At 36.9% G+C, this 20,900-nt stretch overlaps 1 long non-coding RNA gene across 2 annotated transcripts; it reads right to left on the bottom strand.

The window, feature by feature from the left end:
* Positions 1-11,926: 11,926 nt before the first annotated feature.
* LOC132300702 (uncharacterized) lies at positions 11,927-19,651 on the bottom strand. Of its 2 annotated transcripts, XR_009480537.1 has the most exons (4): positions 13,183-19,651; positions 12,769-13,081; positions 12,573-12,632; positions 11,936-12,340 (listed from the first exon to the last, which is right to left on the bottom strand). It is a non-coding gene; the product is annotated as an uncharacterized LOC132300702 (long non-coding RNA). The 2 variants fall into 2 exon arrangements; XR_009480536.1 differs by having other exon boundaries at positions 11,927-12,632; positions 13,183-19,649.
* Positions 19,652-20,900: the final 1,249 nt, after the last annotated feature.

Here is a 20,900-nt window from a genome sequence, read left to right as displayed (position 1 = left end):
ACAGTTTTGATGGAAGGGTATGAAACAGGATGTTTCTCAGTTCGTGGCTAAATGCCTTACTTGTCAGCAAGTGAAGGCAGAGCATCAGAGACCGGCAGGTTTGTTGCAACCACTACTAGTGGCAGAGTGGAAGTGGGAGCACATCACTATGGATTTCGTGATAGGACTTCCGAGATCCAAGGCAGGGAATGATGTCGTTTGGGTCATTGTTGATAGATTGACTAAGACGACTCACTTTTTGCCTATCTGAGTGACGGACGATGCAGAGAGACTTAGTGAACTGTATATAGGGCAGATTGTCAGGCTTCACGGGGTTCCAGTATCTATTGTTTCGAATAGGGATCCCTGGTTCACGTCTCACTTTTGGCAGAGTTTTCAAGAGGCTCTTGACACAGGGCTTCATTTCAGCACGGCATTCCATCCTCAGACTGATAGTCAGTCGGAGCGTACCATTCAGATATTAGAGGATATGCTATGGGCTTGCATTTTGGGGGGTTGTTGGGAAAACTACTTACCCTTGGTTGAGTTTGCCTACAACAATAGTTACCAGACCAGTATTGGCATAGCACCTTTTAAGGCGTTATATGGTAGACCTTGCAGATCTCTAGTTTGTTGGACCGAGGTAGGTGATACAGTCGTCTTGGGTCCCGACATTGTCATTGAGACTACAAAGAAGATCAAGTTGATTCAGCAACGGTTGGCTACAGCTCAGAGCAGGCAGAAGAGTTATGCTGATAAGAGGAGGAGATCATTGTCTTTTGAGGTAGGGGACCACGTCTTTCTCAAGATTTCTTCACGGAAGGGACTTCTGAGATTTCGACAGACGGGCAAGTTGTCTCCTAGGTTCGTAGGACCATTTCAGATTTTGGAGCACATCGGTGAAGTTGCTTATCGTTTGGCATTGCTGCCAGACTTGGATAGAGTTTATAACGTCTTTCATGTATCTATGTTGAGGAAGTATGAGCCGGATCCATCGCATGTTTTACGGTGGACAAATATTGTTGTTGATGAGGACGTGACCTATGAGGAGGGTCCAGTCCAGATTCTTGATTCACGGAAGCAGGTCTTACGGACCAAGACCATTCCATTGGTTAAGGTCTTCTGAAGACATCATGGTGTTGAGGAGGCTACTTGGGAACTCGAGCAGGAGGTTCGCTCTCGGTAACACCATTTGTTCTCTCTTTCAGGCACGGCTCGATTTCGGGGACGAAATCCATTTAAGGAGGGTAGGTTGTAATGACCCGGACTTTTTCCTCCTTTTCCATTTTCAGTGATTTTCTTTTTTTGTTTTTTTTCCCTATTTCGTCTTTTACTCGTTTATCAATTTTCCTTGCTTAACCTCACTTTGGATGTTCGGATTTGATTCCAGTTTTGCATGCATTCATGATACTTGATTTCCATGAGATTGGTATTTTCACTTTGTTGAAAAGCATACTTGTTGCCTTTATTTTTCATAAAGGGCATGAATGCATACTTTAGTGTAATTATTCTTAAATTTGGGGTTTTAGATTAATTATGTAAAATAATTATTTTTCGTTTGAGGGACCTTTTTGTAATTTATTTTGGAAGATATTTTGAAAAGGATCATTTTGCAATTTTTGAAAAATGTAACAAGTGTCACATTCTCATGGTGCCACTTGTTGGCAATTGGGTGAAGAGACTTGGTACCATAGTTTCTTGACAATTGGAAGGTGGAGAGTCATCCATTTGTTGGCTTAGGATTGGTGCACATGTAACCATTGATTGTTGACAAGTGTAAGCTTAGGATTAAGTCTTGGAAGAGGCATTGGATTAGTGACAAGTGTAAGCTTAGGATTAATTCTTGGAAGAGGCATTGGATTAGTGACAAGTGTAAGGCCATGATGTAGTCTTGCACTCTGTGTGTGTGTGAGGTAGTGCAAGAGCACATAGTGAGTGAAGGATCTCAAGCCCTTCCACTCACCATTTTTACAATTTACCTTCTTCATTTCATTATCTCACATGAACCTTAATAAATCCACCATTAGAGGAAAGCTTAGTCCATAGCTTACCCCTTCAATTTGGCTCACTTCTATACACCTTAGACTAAAAGCCTTGGGAGAGAAAAGTTTCCTCTCGTTCTCCTCTTCAAGAACCCTAAACTTGTTTTCCATTTTGTGCTTGGTAGCTTGGATTATAGAGATACAATTCTCTATTGAGGTAGGGGTGGTAGTATGTTTATATTTTAAGTGTTTTATAATCCTTGGGGTTTAATATATATTGTGTACATGCTTTTAATATGATAGTTTTGCATATTGTAGGAAACCCTCACTTCTGGACATAGGGTTTATTGGATTAAGCATATATGTTATATATAAACCATGTGTAGAGGATTATAAAATTTAGTAGTATGTAATTCTAGAAATTTCACATGTGTTAGTGATATGGAACACTTGTAGAATTATTGATGTTATATGCAATCTCTATTGATATGAATTGTTATATTTGTTGTTACAATAATTCTATGTCCTTGTGAATTACTAATTGTAATTATTTGGAAGCTTATTGCTATAATGTTGATATTTAGTATATGAAGCTTATTGTTGAGGCATGACCTAAGTTGTTAAGTTAATGGTATTTTATTGTGCATAGTACCATAATGAGGAATTGTCATTTTGCATGCCATTCTAGACTTGGAACCCTAAGACATGGTTTGTATGGTTTCAAAGTACTTGTGCATGGAATGTGGTTTATATGCCTTGTTATCTATATATAAGTTTTGAACTTGATATGTACTTTGGATTCTCTTGGGACATGGTTACTAGTAACATAACTATAGTTTGGCTCTACTGCGGGAGGTATGAGTTCTCCCCAATTGAGATAGTGCGCACTTAGGGTGGTCTTCCTTGCAAGTTAATGCCTGAAATAACCGTTGAGGTCTTGGCAGAATTCTGAGCTTAGGTGTCCAAGGATTCCACTTTTGATTTTGCATTCAATTCCAAGTTGACAATCAATGCTTAAGTTATAACTTGTAATTTTGTTTCATGCGATTTGATATTGTTAAGTACATCCTTTTGATATTGTGTTATAATAGAATCATTGCATTAAGTTTAAGATGATCCCTTAGAACACCTTGAACATAGACGTTAAGTGGAATGCTCCCTTGTATTCGTCTATATTGATCTTGCAATGATATTGAAACTTTAGGGTATACGCATATGCTTCTCTTATGAGTAACTTGATTACTCACCCTAGTGGTTTGGGTTGTTTTTCAAGTAAAGAGACCATGTTCATGGATGCTCATCATCCTTAGAAGCTTTTAAGCTAGTTGAAGCATTTTTGTATATTAGCATGCACTTGTTTAGCATGTTTTATCTTTTGGATGTAATACTTTTGCATACCATGGATGTATGGTATTTTAGAAGCTAAGATGGCTTCCTTCATGTAATGTGTATCTGAATGCTCTTTTTGATGCTTGTTTTGTATGTATAGCATGTGGCCAAGAGCCATTAATATGAAAGATTACAAGCATGTTCTCTTCAAAACTCAAGTATTGCCATTGGAGCTTATTTGTGAGAAATGGAGGCTTTGCATGCTAAAAATTGTTAATGGAATGTAAAGAGGATTTAGGACATGTTGGTGCATCTATTTTATCATATTGCATGCACTTGCATACTTACTTTGGCAAACAATACCTTCCTTGATGAAACAAAAACCTAAAGTTGCGTATTTTTTAGTTTTGACCCTATTCTGTTCCAGGGGCATTTCTGGTATTTCAAAATGTGTGTTTTTCATTTTTCCTCATTACTCACATAGAAAACTCAATTTTGAGGGGGGTTTATTTTTTGGTGTTTTTCCAGAAAATGTCATCTTAGCCCTCAAAATCACATTTTTTGACGAAAAATCCTTGCTGCCAGTTTTCCTTGTTGCCTATTCTGTTTTTTGCTTCGTAACCGGGTACATGGGGCTATGTAAACGGTTACATGTGCTTGGGCAGTGGGTTGGACATGATTTTTAGCCTTCTAACCGGTTAGAAATGCTTCCAAAACATTTAGATGACCTAGGGTTAGCTACTTTTGACCTTTTTGCCCCTTCTTCTTCGTTAGCCATAACTTTTTCATCCGGACTCCAAATCAAGTGAATTTTTTTTTTAAATTGATTAATTTTTTGTTTTCTTTCCAACAGTGTGCTCATTAACACTCACTTTTATGTTGGAAATGACCATTTTACCCCTAGGTCCCTTTTAGTCCATTTTTGAAGCGTCACTTCCGCACTTGTTTTCTTTTGGTTTTGTGACCTCATTGAGGATCATATTAGTGTCTTAGAGACGTGTTGTACCTCTAGAGACTATTGTTTTATCTTTTGCTTCCGTATTTCGGATTTGTTATCGGATTAACTTTCGGTTCATCAGTGACGCACCGGGTTGAAAAACTTGGGCCGTCACAAATTCCTATATATAAGTATAATTACTACAAAATTATTGTCTTAAAACCATGTTTACATACTTGTACCCTTGATATTCTTAAAGTGACATTAAGAATGATTTCATGAAATGGTTTTATGGCCATGTCATGTAGGATTTTAGATAAATTATGTCTAGGGAAAATAGACCATACTACATCTTAGATTAATGTAGTTAGGTAGATGGTCCATGCCAACCAAAGATAGTTTATGCTAGATGATTGACTTTTATATACTAAACTTACAGATTTAATACGTTGATACGCCATGCCTAGGCAAGATTGCTCATACCACACCCTAGTTTAGGTGGATGAGCCATGCCAATCGCAAATGGGTTATGCTTAGTCTTGAATTGCAAGATTTTCTGGAAAATTATTGAAGTTATTGTATGCTTCTACACTTTATCGTTATATATAACAGCTCTCCCCAAGTTATATACATCGTAGCATGTATATGAGGTTTCGGTGAACTCAATTCCCTAATCTCCTTTACTTGTTATTTCAATCCTTCAATTTGATTTAATTCCGTTTTGATTTTATGCTTAGTGATAAATAAAGAAACCAGTCTTCAAACCATCTCGTGACATCTACAAGCTTGAAGTTAATCTTTAAAATCTGATTACCAAAAGCTAGCAATCTTCGTGGATCGATACCCCTACTTAGCTACTTTCTACGTGAATTTGTACTGTAGATAGTGTGGTTTTATAATTGAAACACTAAGCGCGCTACCGATTTTTTGGCGCCATTGCCAGGGATTGTAATCGGTTTTGTAATAAAAAATTTCAAAGATTAAATTTAGTTTGTTTGTAATTATAAATTTTGTATATATTTTTCTGCTTTTCATTTGTTTGCCAAGTGTTTTAAGTGCAGATTTGATGTAAAAGGGGCTGCTTTGAGGTGTTGATCAAGTGCTGAAAAATCCAGAAAATTTTGGAAATTTGGAGAATTTGCACCCCTTTGTAACTGTTTCAAGTTGATTTTTGCTGCACTTGAATTTTTGGTAATATTTGCTTTATATGGATGCATGCTAGTTAATGTTGCATCGTAGGTCTTTAACATTGCCAATCATTGAGAAACAAGTTGGTATAGTTTCATTAGAAAGAACTCTTAGACAACGAAGAAGGAACCTACGAAAATTTAAGAGAACTTGAAAGTGAAGTTAACAACATGGCTGAAAATTTTGAAAATTTTAGAAATAATGTTAGAGTTGAAAATCCTAGAGTCGAAAATGATGAAATTGCTAATGAAAATTTAGCACCCATGACTCTTAGGGACTATTTTATCCCATCAACATATACATCTTCATCTTGCATCATCATGCCCATCATTATGAAATCAAATCCAGCACAATCCAAATGCTTCCATCTTATCATGGGTTTGATAATTAGGACCCTTACAAACATCTTGATGAGTTCTTAGAAATCTGCTCTACCATCAAGATGAGGGATTTTCCTCAACAAGCACTTCATATGCATCTTTTCTTATTCTTTCTAAAAGATAGGCCAAATATTGATTAAACTCCCTTGTTGCAAATTCTATCTTTACATGGGCCCAATTGCAACAAGAATTTCTCAAAAAGTACTATCTTGTAGGTAAAACCAATCAAATGCGTCGTTCCATTCTTAGCTTCTCCCAAATAGATGGAGAATTATTCTATGAGACATGGGAACGATTCCAAGATCTTTTTAGGAAGTATTCATACCACCAAATTCCAAAATGGCAATTGGTGTAAGCCTTTTATGATGGTTTAACCGGACCACATAGGCAATTAATTGATTCTTCTTGTGGGGGCATGTTTATGTCCAAAAATGCAGATGAAGCTTGGACTTTGCTTGAGAATATGAGCGATAATTCTATTCAACATAATTCTCGTAAAGCTCATACTTCTAGCGTTGGAAAACCCTTAAATCTGTGCCAACCACGAACTCTAAGGGAAGAATCATCTCAAGTGGATGCCATAGCACACAAAGTTTTCCAGCTAGTGGCACATCTTTCCTCTTTTGAAAATTCTTCATCAAGTGTTATGTGTGCATCTTGCATAAGCACTTTTCATCTTGAAGAAGTTTACCCCACACTGGAGTAATTTTCTGGAGGTATGCAAGAGCAGGCCAATGCCATGTTCTCTTATCCTAGATATAATCCGTATTCTAATACATACAATCCGGGATGGAAGGATCACCTAAATTTTTTGTAGAGGCAACCAACCCCATAAAATTCAGCATTCCAAGGTCATGGGCAACAAAATCAATATAATGCTCAACCCATGAACCGGCCATTCCAAGCTTCTACAAGCAATCGTCCTCCTTCACGTAATCAAAGCTTTTCAAGTCAATATTCTGCTCCTCTTCACCCATCCCAATTGGATGAGATATTGAACACCAACAAGCAAATCATGGCTACCTTTAATGGCATGCAATCAACTGTGCAATTGGTTAATACCCATTCCCAATCAATAGCCAAAATTGAAATGCAACTAGGATAATTGGCTACTTCTGTGAATCAACTTCATAAAAGGGACATGGGTAAACTTCCAGCTCAAACCGTGGTAAACCCAAAAGGGTAATTTTTGATTGATGAACTCCCTCTTCCAAGTGGACCATATCATTAACAAGTCCATATAATCACCACACTTTGGAGTGGAAGAGTTGTGGATAATAAGGTTGGGGAAGAGACAGAAATTCTTACTCCCAATGATTCAAGTCCTTCACCGAAAAGTTTAAAAATCAGTCCGAAAATTCCAAATCCACCAATCCCAAGTGTTGAGATATCTTATGAGCCTAAGGCTCCCTATCCTCAACGTCTTAAAGAGTCCACATACTTTGGGAACAAGGGCGATAAAATTCAAGATATGTTGGAAGTTTTTAGGTAAGTAAATATCAACATTCATCTTCTTGATGCCATCAAGCAAATTCCACCATATGCTAAATTTCTCAAGGATTTGTATACTCAAAAACTCATTTCCATGAGCAATATTCCAAAGAAGGTAAGGTTAACTGAACTGGTGAGTGCTATCATTCAGTATAATACGCCTCCAAAGTTTAAGGATCTGGGTGCCCTAACAATTTCGTGTGTCATTGGAGACGAGATAAAAAATGCCCTCCTTGACTTAGGAGTGAGTGTAAATCTGATCCCTTATTCAGTTTACTTGCAACTTGGCTTGGGAGAACTCAAACTCACTTCGGTTGTTTTGTAACTTGCGAACAGATCCATCAAGCAACCTCATGGTATCATTGAGGATGTAATCATTAAGGTGGACAAGTTCTACTTCCTGGTAGACTTCTTAGTTCTAGATACTGAACCGGTCCACAATCCCAAAAGACACATTCCCGTGATCCTTGGTCAACCCTTTTTAGCCATAGTTGATGCTTCAATTAATTATCGAACTAGGGTGATGGATATTTCTTTTGGAAACATGAAAGTTAAGCTTAACATCTTCAATGCATCTCAATATCCTTTGGATGAAAATGAATGTTTTCCCTTGACACATCGGATGAAGTGGTCGAAGAATTTCTCCCATTCATTCCAAGTCAAGATGTCCTCGAACTCAAAATTCATGATAAATCTGAAGAGGTTGTTGTCAAAGAATCTAGTTGGAAAGTGAATTCAAAACTTAATAATTATCCAACTTTTTTGTCTTCTCGGTAGGCACCACAAGTGAATCCTTCTCTTGGGAAAATGAATTTCCTCTCACTACTCTATTCAAATCCCTGAACTTTGAATTTGAACCACTGAATATATGTGAGAAAGGTAATGACCCTCTCATGGATGTTTAAGGGTCGAATTTTGAAGGAACCTCGACATTATCTCAAAAGCAACCTGATAGCTTGAGTTTAAAAATGAAAAATCTTAGGTTGTGGGATGTACTTGAATCTCTTAGGACCAAACTTGCTTATTTCATCCCTTCACCGGGTTTTGATCCGAGTTTGCGACCCTATAAAGAAGACAAGTTGTGCCATGGAAATGTGGAAACTGTCCTCTTGACGGATCCAATTTATGAGGACTAATGAGATTCCTGTCTCGTCAAGCTATCAACGTTAAATTTAGCCACTCTTAGGGAGCATCAAGCTTCCTAATCTTTTCTTCTCTCTTCTTCTTGTTCTAAAAAATAAAATAAAATTGCCTAAATATGAACCTCAAATTTAGCGCTTTCACAAAAGTGCTCCAAATCTCATTCCGTTGGTCATACTAAGTGTCTGGGGCATCAAATAGGCTCTACTGAAAATTTCAGAATTTTTCGGGTTTGTCTTGGGCTCCAAATAAAAAATAAAAAATAAAAAATAAAAAAAAAAAAAGAAAAAGAAAATAGTAATCTACTAAATTTTCGTCTGGACACCCCACTTGGAGTCCGGACGCCAAGCTATCTAGGTTAAAAAAAAAAAAAAAAATTTCCAAACCCAAAAATTTTATTTTTCACAGAACATGTCCGTTTTCGATTCCAACTATTCTAAAAGGTGTCTCAGTTGTATATCATTATGTCCAAGTGTTCCCGAAATTTTTAGATTTCGTCACGGCTTCCAAAATGGCTAGAATAAAAATCCAGCCAGCAGCCAAATTTTTGTCCGGACGCTCCACCAGTGCCACATCCCTTGTCATAACAAGGCCAAGGCAACACACACCGCGCGCCTTGGCACTTGGCGCTCGGACGATGCCCGATGACGCTAGAGCCTAGATTTTGGCCAAAACCACCTTCTTCTATTTATTTTCACCCAATCTCATACTTCTTCTTCTATTCTCTCTATATTTCGATCGTCACTCTCTCCCAAACAAATTTTTATCACTCTTCTCCTCCCATTCCATCTTCCCATCATCTCCATTCTCCATTCTTTCTACAAATCAAAGGTTCAATCTCTCCATTGTCAAAAGTTCAAGCTTCATCCTCTTCATTGTGGTTAAGTTTTCTTCTCTTCTCTTTTAATTCTTCCAAGCTAAATATTGCATGAAGAGGAAGGGAATTCTTGTTATGGATTGTTAAGTTGTCTTGGGATTAGGGGGATCTTAATTCATATGCCATTTTTGTGGGTTTTTAAGCTTCATGCCATATTCTTGCTCTAGGTAGCTTGACATCATCCACCAACCGTTCGTAGAAATTCCTCAACCAACTTCCCTCTCTCAAATGGCACCCAAAGTTGGATCAAAGCAGGCTAGCTCATCTAAGAGGCGTTCATTCCCAATTGGAGTGAATAGCCCCTCGACTTCGAGACAAGATTCACTATCAAGGATGACTTCAAAAGGCATCCCGAAACGGCTTGGGCAATTAAAAATCTTAAGGACCGTGGCCTCTCTTCTCTCTGCAAACTGTGTCATCATGTGGCCTATCCTAGGTTGGTTCGTCAGTTTTACCAAAATATTTCCTACAATTGTGAGACACCAACCATGCTTACTACTACTCTTGATGGCACCACCTTGACCTTTACATTAGAGGATGTTGCCTTTGCTTGTGGCTACCCCATCAACTCCCCAGTTGATGCGAATGGGCAGCCTATTTACGGTCCATTTCCAGAGCTTGTTGGTCTAGAGGACATTGTGAGGCAAATTTGCCATAACAAATACACGAACAAGAAGAACAGCTCTACTAGCAAGTCCTACTTGCCATGTAGAATTTGGTTCATCGAGTCCGTATTGGCTGAAAATGTCTTTGCAATAAGCCATCATACGGAGTGACGGGGTAAATTCCTGAAAGCTCTATACTCAGCTGAAACAGGTTCATGGTTCTCAGTCCCTGCTCTAATTTGGGACCAAATTATGAGAGTATACACAGAATTAATCGTGCAGTATATTGATAAATCTTTGACTTGGTCCTTCCCATTCACGTACCTAATTTCCAAGATAATCAAGAACAAACATTTTGCTATTCCACGCAAAAAGCCACGTTCAACAAAGAAGGTAGAATATACGCTCACGGAGTGGAAGAAGAGCACGATCCAATTGAAAAATTCTAGGCGGCTGAAGATTGGGGGTGAGCTAGATTGGGGAGATGTAGAAGGCTTAGAGATTGACTCCTGTGGAAGAGGCACCTACGCCTCCTGTTGGTTCACCTCCACCCGCAATGGCACGGGATGACTACAACTCTTTGAGCACTCGCATGGACACTCTCCAGTTGCGAGTCGATGTTATTGGATGTTCGCTTGACACGTACCATCAGTAGACCATGGAGGAGCACCAGATTTTGGGTGCTATGATTCAGTCACTCATTGACCGTGGCGGTGCGGGTCTATCTTCATACACACCGATGGAGGATTGAGCATCTTTATGTTCTTTTTGCTTTATATTAAATGTTATTTACCTTGTTTTGTTTGGATATTTTATTTCGGGCCATGTTTGGCATGACATATGTGGGTGCACCTTTTATATGCACAAATTTTGATATCTTTCCAGGTTTTTGAATAAAAGCATGACGTTTTATTCCAGATTTATATTCATGTCTATGTCCATGTTTTTATGCTTGGTACCCAGTGTAATGTTGACAAATTATTAGGTACAAGTTTGGGGGAGGACACTTGGCATCTCTTATGAATTGGATGCGTAGCATGCATGTTTTAACACTAGGTAGTATTGCTTCCTTTCATCCTTTTCGTATGCTTCATTTTGTACTTGTTTTCATACATTGAGTACAATGTATCGTTTAAGTTTGGGGGTGTTTGGGGTGTAACCATTTATATGCTTGATGTTGTATAGTTCATTGCCAATGTGAATATTGAAAAAAATATAGAAAAATTCTGAAAATAAAAATATATATATATAGGCAAATGATTTCTTGTTCATTGCCATTGGACTGCCACTTTGATGTGCCAACGGGACATTATGATGAAATAAAAAAAAAAAAAAATCATACTAATGGACTCTGTTTTTGTTATTCCGAGATTGAATTATGGCTGTGATTTTATTAACCAACTCAATACATTCCTGCTCTCTAAGTCAACCAAAATTAATAGGAACACTAAGTATTGCTAGAACCACATGATAAGTTGCTGAAACAATTTATTAAGAAATTGAGTTCCACTGATATGCTAGATATTGGTTGATATTCAGTCTGTATTAAGAAATTTGTTATCTTTATTGGTTTCTTCATTTGTTGCATGACTGAAAGCACATAATGTCCGGCATGATATCTAATGTATAGGGAAGAATCATGACACCAAACGACTAAAGATGGAAGAGCATGACAATTTCTTTGGTGAGGGAGTCTACAATTGTGCAGGATGCAACTACAAGAAAAATGGCCTTTTACTACGGGCAAAAAAGCATTATAACACGGTTTTTGCCCGTAGTAGTTTCCCCTGTAGTCTTTTCTGGATGATTTCTACTACGGGCCATGCCCGCAGTAGAAAGTTCCTTTTATTCTACGAGTTTGGCCCGCGTATTGCCCGTAGTAGAAAGTTCATTTTATACCACGGGCATGACCCAGGTATTGCCCGTTGCCACGGGGCATGGCCCGTGGTAGAAAGTTTGTTTTGTACCACGGGGCATGGCCCGTGGTAGAAAGTTTATTTTGTAGAAAGGTCCTTTTATTATTGTGGTATAAAGTGTGTGTATATATATATATATATATTAAATTGGTAACTTGACATCCAACAACATATATCACTCATATGCTACTCCATATACACAACCAAATTACAACCAAAACCATATATATACAACGATCACCAAAAATTAATTCCATACAGTCATTAAATAATTTGAATTACAAAGTTTCCATCATTGTTAAAAAAAAAAAAAAAAAAAAAGAACAGTCGCCAAAAATTAATCCAAAACATTCATTGAATAACTTGGAGTACAAAGTCTCCATCATTGTTAAAAAAAAGAAAACCAAGTGCTAACAAAAGATTGCAAAAAGAAGTAACACAACCACGCTTGCCCAACCATCTTTATTCACTGTACAAGGCGTAGAAAGAAACTAAATCCAACCATTACATTTTTCCCTATCACATAAAAAAGTAACCTCTTAGAAAATAACAAATGTGCAACTCATATATTCAAATAAAAAAAACTCATGCCCGAAGTGTGGTATGCTTTACTAAAGAGAAAGAGGGTTTAGGATTGAAAAGGCTCTCCCACATAAAAAAAAAAAAAACTCATTTATGCAAGAAAATATATTACTTCAAAATAAAAAGTAAATGACAAAGGGGAGAAGAACTTGAAATGTCAATTTACCAAAAGCAAGATATAAAGGCCCACCAATCCACTGCACTAGTATGGTCTGCTCCAAATTTCCTACACATATTAAAAAAAAAAAAAAAAAAAAAAAAAAAAAGAATGAGACATACTTAATTGAAAAACATTTGAGAAAGAAAGCAAAGCATAACAAATATTTCCTTTATAATAGCTAACATGTTGCTACGAAACTTACAAAATTTGATAAACTTGATAGGCCATGCAGTTTTATATCCAATAACATCTTTCAAATGCTCATATGGAGGCTGAGCCCTATACAAGGGTAAATCGTTATCAAAGACTTCATTGATCCACACTTGCTAACAATCGGAACCAATAGTAGCATGACCTAAGAATTCATCAGGATTTGTTTCAAAAACTTCACCCTCAGCAACAATTGATCCTCTTCCATTATAATGCAATAACTCACACCTCTTCCCGGCCATATTTTTTATAGGTGAGACTTGAGGTGGAGCATTGGGAAAAGACTGGTTGTTAGCATTCTGTGCCTACCACAATATTGAAAAAAAGAGAGTAAATAACGATTTCCTAATTAAACATTAGTATTTTTAATTAGAGAGATTGCATCAAATTTATAGAAATTACTTACAAACATCGATTGAAGCACTTGCATTTGTTTTAGCATTTCCTCTTGCCTTTGCAATTTTTGTTGCATCTCATTTCAGCCTCCCCAATCGCCTCCATCTCTATTCTCGTTCTCAACTCTGAACTTGCCCTCTCTTTGTCTCTCTGCAACTGCAAACTACAAAATCTACAAGAATCAGAAGTTCAAAACCCATTTATTTCAGTTTATCTATCTATATGCAATAATGAAAATTTCAAAACCTATTACCTATATCAAAACCTATATCAGCATATTATTTCAAATTGTTCAAAAAATCAAAACCCATATCTTTCAGTTTCCATCGCCGCTGTTCTAGTTCGGATTTGCCATTCGCAAGCTTCAGCCGCTGGTCCGCTGTCTCTCAACTCTCATGCTTGCCCCCCTCTCTCTCTCCGACTGCTAACTTGTATGTATTAGTTTTGTTCTAAATTTTTTTCTAAATCAACTAATCAAGGTCTGTAATTCTTGTTTTGCAAACTAAATCCTATTTGGTGAAATTTTTTATGATCTTTTTCATATATATATATATTTACAATATAAAGTAAAAAAATTTACATTGCATTTTGAGGTGACCACCATAATCTACATTTTATTTCAGCAAAACAAATATATATTTTTTATTTCTATAACTTCTATTTCTGTTTTTTTTTTTTTTCCATCAATTATGTCTACAAAAAAATTTGAATCTGGGCATAAAGAAAAAAAAAAATTTCTGAATTGGATTAGAAATTTGTAGGGATTGAATCTGAAACAATTTTTATCAACATGCCAAGCTTTTAGAAGATGTAAATCTTTTCAGAACTAAAAAAAAAAAAAAATCATAACAAGGTAAAGCTCTAAAGTTACTTCTTCAAAATTAAAATACTTCCAAAAAGCATGCTTTTGAGTGAATTCCATAGTATTGGAAGGGGCTTGCCATGAACTACCTCACACTCTGTGACGGCCCAAGTTTTTCAACCCGGTGCGTCAGTGATGAACCGAAAGATGACCCGATAACGGATCCGAAATGCGGAACCAAAAGACAAACAACGGTCTCTAGAAATACAACATGACTCTAAGACGCCAATGTGACCCTCAACGAGGTCACGGAACCCAAAGGAATCAAATGCGAAAGCAACGTTTCAAAAACGGACAAGAATGAACCTAAGGGCAAAAACGTAATTTCTAGCTTAAAAGTGGGTACCACCGAGCACACCATTAGAAAGACAACGAAAAATTAATGAATTTAGACTCAAGAATCACTTGATTCGGAGTCCGGATGAAGAAAATATGGCTAACGGCAGAAGAAGGGGCAAAACGGTCAAAAAGTGCAAACCTTAGATCATCTAACCGGTTAGGAGACCTTCCTAACCGGTTAGGAGGCCAAAAATCACGAGAAATACACTGCCCACACTCATCTAACCGGTTACGAGACCCCATCTAAACGTTTAGATGTGAAGGGGCAATAAGGATGCGACCCAAAAACCTGGCAGCAGGGGTTTTTAAAAAAAAAATGGAAATTTGAGGGGCCTAGATGACATTTTCTGGAAAAACACAAAGAAGAAACCCCCCTCAAAATCGAGTTTTCTACGTGACTGTCAATGAAAATCGAACAATACACACTGTGAAATGCCCAAAATTCCCTCCCAAGAAAACTAGTTAAGAGGATCCAAAAAGCTGCTAAATTTAAAAACTGAGAGCTGAACTTCGGGATCGATTTCCGATGCCAAGACGACATTTTATGGAAAAACACGAAGAAGAAACCCCCCCTAAAAATCACATTTTCTAAGTGAGCATGTAAAGAACGGCATTTATTTTTCAAAAAAAATTCCCAAAATACCCTTAGGTCAGAATATGCAACAAAAGTGTAAAATGAGTCCGTAGGAGGCTCATTTCACCAAAGAAAAAGCTTTGCCCGGAAACGACCATGCACGCAAATGTAACTTACCTAATAAGATGTGCTACAATGGTCCAAGGCTCAAAAATATGGCCGATATAAAATATGACCCCCCAACGGCCAAAATGACAAAATGAAGTTTGGAATGAAAACTTGAAACCTAAAATCATGAAATGATTTCGAAATGCCGTTTTGGCCTTGGCCATAGTTCATGCATGTTAAATGAATGCTAATGGAAGAAGTTCATACACAATGCACGCTCCGGTACAAAATAGTATACTAAAACGCATGGTTTTCCATATGTTCTCATTGAAGGCAAAAATTAACATCTATGACATAAATGTAATTTCAAAAGGAGTTTGGCCATTGGCCTCATGTCATATACATAAAATGAGAATCAAAAAGTGTGCTTAGGCACACATTACAAGTCTAGTAGCAAATATACACATTTGACATACAAGGTTACAAATGGCTTTTCAAGCCAACCTTCACAAGAATTGAACCCTTCAAGTTCCCAAATCATCCAAGCATGGTGAGAATCTCTAACCTTGAATCCTGTACCTAAAATATGCCCCAGTATCGTAGGGGTGAGTTACATAAAGCTACTCGTACGAAATGAGCATGCATCGACCTACGTTTTATAAGTTTGCATGATTAATTATTGTGGTTCATTCCACCTAACGTCTATGTCAAAGGTGAGACTCAAGGAGCATCTTAGCTACCTAAGATCATTTCTAGCATCAATCACTTCATTCATGTAATTATAGCAACATAGGGTCATGCTTACACAAAGCAACAACATAGGAACATGCTTACACAAAGCAACTAACATAGATTCTCAAAGTCATCAATTTGAAATCTAAAAAACGAAAACGACATAAGTGATCATGCCACCTAACGTCTATGTTCCAAATGAATCTATAGAATCATTCCTACTTTACATTTGAACAACACAACATGAATGTACTTGACAACATCAAAAGCTTATAATGATTCATTAAAATCATAAAACAAGAATGTACTTAACAACATTAAAAGCTCACAATGATTTATTAAAAACCATGAACATGAATGTACTTAACAACATTAAAATGATTTATTAAAATCATAAAACATAGATGTACTTGGCAACATCAAAATCTACAAAGATCATAAAGCATGGATGTACTTAACAATATCAAAATCCCCAATAACCAAAACCACAAGTCACAATATAAACATGATTGCTAACTTGAAATTGAATGCGAAAATAAATAATGGAAGACTTAGACATCTAGACTCGGAATTCTGCCGAGATCAATGGTTGTTCCGGGCACTAACCCGCAGGGAAAACCACCCTAAGTGCGCACTATCTCAATTGGGGAGAATTCATACCTCCCGCACTAAAGCCGAACTTTAGCCATATCATAATAACCATGTCCCAAGTGACTCCAAAATAAATAAATTAACAACTTATATATATACGAAACCACATCCCATGCACAAGTAGTTTGTAACCACATAATACATGCTCTAAATTCACAACTACTATAGGATGACAAATGTCGAATCTTCAGAGCGCGATTCGTTACGCGCTATAATAACATCACATGTCGAATCTTCAGTGTGCGATTCGTTACACGCTATAACAAGATAATCTAATATTAAAACGTAATCTCATAAATTCATTATAAGTCTAAAATCATGCTTTAGACATACAATCAACGTCAAACACATGATTTAAATCCATAATGCAATAGAAATGGAATTTAATCAAGCAACTAATTAATTCCTCTAAGTTGCAATTTTCAACCAAATGGCCTCAAATTACACATGTTAAACAACATAGCATGGTCATTGCATATACCAATTCCAAAACTTGATTAGGCCAATTGAATAACAAAATGGAATTTAATTAAATCATGATAATCAAATTCCTAAATTCTAAAACAACATAAAATGGTCCCATATTAACATATACTAGTATACAAGTCCTAGTCATCTCAAATATCAAGTCAAAACTTAATTAAACTAAATGAACCATTAAATAGATTTTAATTAATCATTTTAATTGACGTCTCTTAATTAAAGTCTCTAAATTTTCATAATTATCCAAATGATCTCAAATTTAAGTATGTTAAACAACATGCCTAGACTTAATTTAAAAGCATGCTACAAGTCAATTTCATGCAAGGTACATCCATGTAAATTTAATCATTTACAAAGAATTAAATATTACTAATTTTCTAGATTTGATAAAAGTCATGCAATCAAGTTGTAAAATCATGGAAAACACCCCATACAACACATACAAAATCCTAAAATATCCCCTACCTCCATTTGAAATGAAATCTCAAATCCCCACCGAAATGAAACGGCTCCGAATCCGACGAAACTTTAGGGTTTTGTCGGGAACAACACGATCTACATGAAGCCCCATGAAAATCCAAACTTGACCTCAATTCCGAACTCAAAATTTGGTCAGAAATGGTTTCTAATAAGGGGGAAAGGTGCACGACGTCAAGGCAAGCATTAAACGTTAAGGCCGAAGACTTTTCACCAAAGAAAAGTGGATCAAAGGAGGAGAGAGAAAGTGGCAGCCATGGGAGGGACCTTGGCCGGCCATGGGAGAGGAAGAAGAAGAAGAAATCTGATTTTTTTGTTCTTAAGTCCCATATTTATAGTAAGTCTCAAAAAGTGCCCCGAAAGGGCCCCGCCGGGTCCAGAAAAGTGGATTTTGAGCAAACGCACTCAAACAGCGAAATTCCATGAACAAAAAAGATTCAAAATGAGAAAATATGAACGAAAGAAACGGCGTCAAAAACCGAGTCCCGAGCAGAGAGTTATGCCCCAAACAAGTTTGGCACAAACCGGGGCCAGAAACCCTGAAACTGGAAAACATCGACCAGGAAGAAATTCTAAGAGTTCACGACTCGACGAAATGTGAAAATGAATCCCGTACGAGGATCCAGGCTCAAAACAAGGCATTTAGCAATAACTTTCATTAATTGCACAATGCCCCTCCAAAAAGTGAAAACTGCGAAACTACCCTAGAATGAAAATATCTTCCAAAAGATATTTTCTTAGATGCCCCTGAATAAAATATCTTCAAAAGATATTTACGAAAAACACCTCAAGAAATGAAAAAAGTTCTGAAGAATTGTGCATCCATACCCCTATGGACACCGGGGACAATCAGAATATTTTCTTGCAAAAGTGAAGATACATATTTCGAGGAAACCACTGAAGATGAAGACATGTGAAGTCAAAAACTAACTCCGAGCATGAAAAGTGAGGTTGCGCCAAAAACTGACAAACAGAGATAAGACAGAATAAGAAAAAGACGAAATAACGCATAGTGTCCGAAAAGTGAAAATGCAAAAATGACTCGGTCCTCAAAGGAAGTTGTCAATCCACAGAAAAGAGTCTCGGAATCACTCCAGAGCACTCGAGACGACACTAATCAACAAGAAACCAAACTCAGAAGGAAAAAGATAACGAAAAAAATTTATCCGAAAAATTCGGGTCATTACACACTCTGCTTCCACTAGTAGATCCTCAAATAGGATTAGTAAATTGGTCAAAAGAAGAGATAGGGTACTGAGTGGTGAATTGTTCAGAAATAAATTGGTAATTTTTTTAATCAATTACCCGAATAGGATTTTCTATGCCTTAATCAGTCAATTGTCTAAAGAAACATTGTTAATTAACTAAAATTGAATTACACAATAGTTGATTTTGGTTGATATATTTTGATTTAGCCCACCCCATTAAGAAATCCTGGATCCGCCCTTGCCCACAGGTAACAAACACATTCGTCCACTGAAGTAAAGGTAGACTGATGTTTATCACTTAAAATATATCTAAAGGAAGAAAAGCCCGTCAAATTGTGTCCGGTCCAACTTGTCAGCTAGCATACCGTCATTTTAACTAGCAAAATTGCTTAGGAAGGGGTTATTGGCACAATTCAAATGCATATATGTTCGCTCGTCGCGCATATGAGATAAAAGGAATATGGATGTAAGATGACAGGGGCAGATGAAGCTTTTAGAGTGTAAAAAAGAAAACAAAAAGGAAATTGCTGAAGTTAAGAGAACCAAATTTATAAAGAAAAACATGACATGTATAAATTTGTATGTATATGCACAGAAAAAATTGCATAAACAGCAGAAACTACTTCATACCAGAACTAGTTTTTAAATAACAAATGTGGAATGCCAAAATAACACAAGCCATGCCGCACTAAACTATGCTTTAATCACACAACCGTGGTACCATTCCCTTTATTGGTATACTCCATGTCACGAGTGAGTGACACATTGCCAGCAGCAACAGAAGGGCTTGCTGCTGTGGCAGGAAGGAAAGTGGAAGGTTGATACTTAATGTTCAATAACAGGGGTTGCGGGCAAAGATTGTATATCAGATTGCAACAAATCGAACAAAGATTGTAAATCATTTAGAAAGAATGACAATGAGAATTCAAATTCAAAAACAGTTTAGTTCAAATCAAATTCATATGTGCCCGTGAATAAAGATATGGTGTAAAGAGGGCAAATTATCAAAGAAATTGAAAAACAATTTAAATATATAAATAGATATAGATATATATATATACATATATATATATATATATGTATATTTATAGAGAGAGAAAGCGAGAGAGAGGGGTACATGGGAGAAGAGGAATCTCGGGATGAAGGGGATCGACGCAGACGACGACTTTGGCGACGGGCTGACAAGAAGGTTCGCCTTTGCGCTATAAGCTTCGGGATGCCAGAGTTATTCGTCTATTTGGGCTTCTGGATTTCAGTAATTTTCCTTGTTGACGTGCTCTGCTGCAGATAGTTGGGCTAGAGATGGGGATTGATCCGCAGCTTGGTACCGGGTGGAACAGATTCATTGGAAAGAAGACAGCCTCTATACAAGAAAGAAGGACAAGAAGAATCGGCGGCGGAGGAGTAGGATTTCGGCACAACCTAACACACCAATGAGAGAGAAAACTAGGGCTTGATCAGAAAGAGAAGTTTTTGGTTCTTCAGCTTATGGTATATGATATATACTTAATCTATAAAAAAATTTAAAACTACCGCTCATTTTCTTTAAACTAAGTCCCAAAAGAGTATTTTTTATTATATTTTCATTTTTAAAAATCATATATATTGTGCGAAGTTTTCCGCCAGAGGATAAATTTTTGGAAGGGGTGATGAATATGTCAAAACAAATATATAAAAAATATAAAATGTTTTCGGAAAAAAGTATTTCACATTTTACCATGGGTTTAGCGCACAGTAGATATATAACTTTCTATCACACGTCAACCAATTGTAGAAAGTTCTCTTTTTATTATGGCCACATATAGCCAGTGATAAAAAGTTCCCTTTCTACTATGGGCCCATATAGCCCGTAGTAGAAAGTGTCTTTTATCACGGGCTATAATAAAAGTGTCTTTCAATGTTTTTCAACTACGGGTTTTTTTTGGCCCGTGGTAGAAAGTGACTTTTACTACGGGCTATACGGGCCCTTGGTAAGCCTGTAGTTAATAACCACTTTTTCTGTATATATATGTGAGCATGCTTGTTCTCTCTACTTTCTTCAGCATTTTAATCTCATCTTAGTTTTACTTTTATAGTTAATTACGTCCTCATTTGCTCTTCGGCGAACCCAGATGGACATCTAGGTCATGTATTTAAAGGTGAAGGGTTCCATACTCCATGACAAAGAGCCCTCACCAGGCTCGTTCTCATCGTGCTAGGCTCCCTCTCTTTCCCCAGCAGAAGCTTCAGCCGCCATGGATGAATGTCATTGTGTTAATAGTATTTCACTCAAAGTTTCTTCCTACAGAATCTTC

This window comes from Cornus florida, unplaced genomic scaffold (assembly GCF_030987335.1).
Source record: "Cornus florida cultivar Cherokee Brave unplaced genomic scaffold, ASM3098733v1 CherokeeBrave_3.0.0_Hap2_Chr03, whole genome shotgun sequence".
NCBI classification, from domain to species: domain Eukaryota; kingdom Viridiplantae; phylum Streptophyta; class Magnoliopsida; order Cornales; family Cornaceae; genus Cornus; species Cornus florida.
Note: the sequence above shows the minus strand (reverse complement) of the source record. Positions and strands in the feature narration are given on the sequence as shown.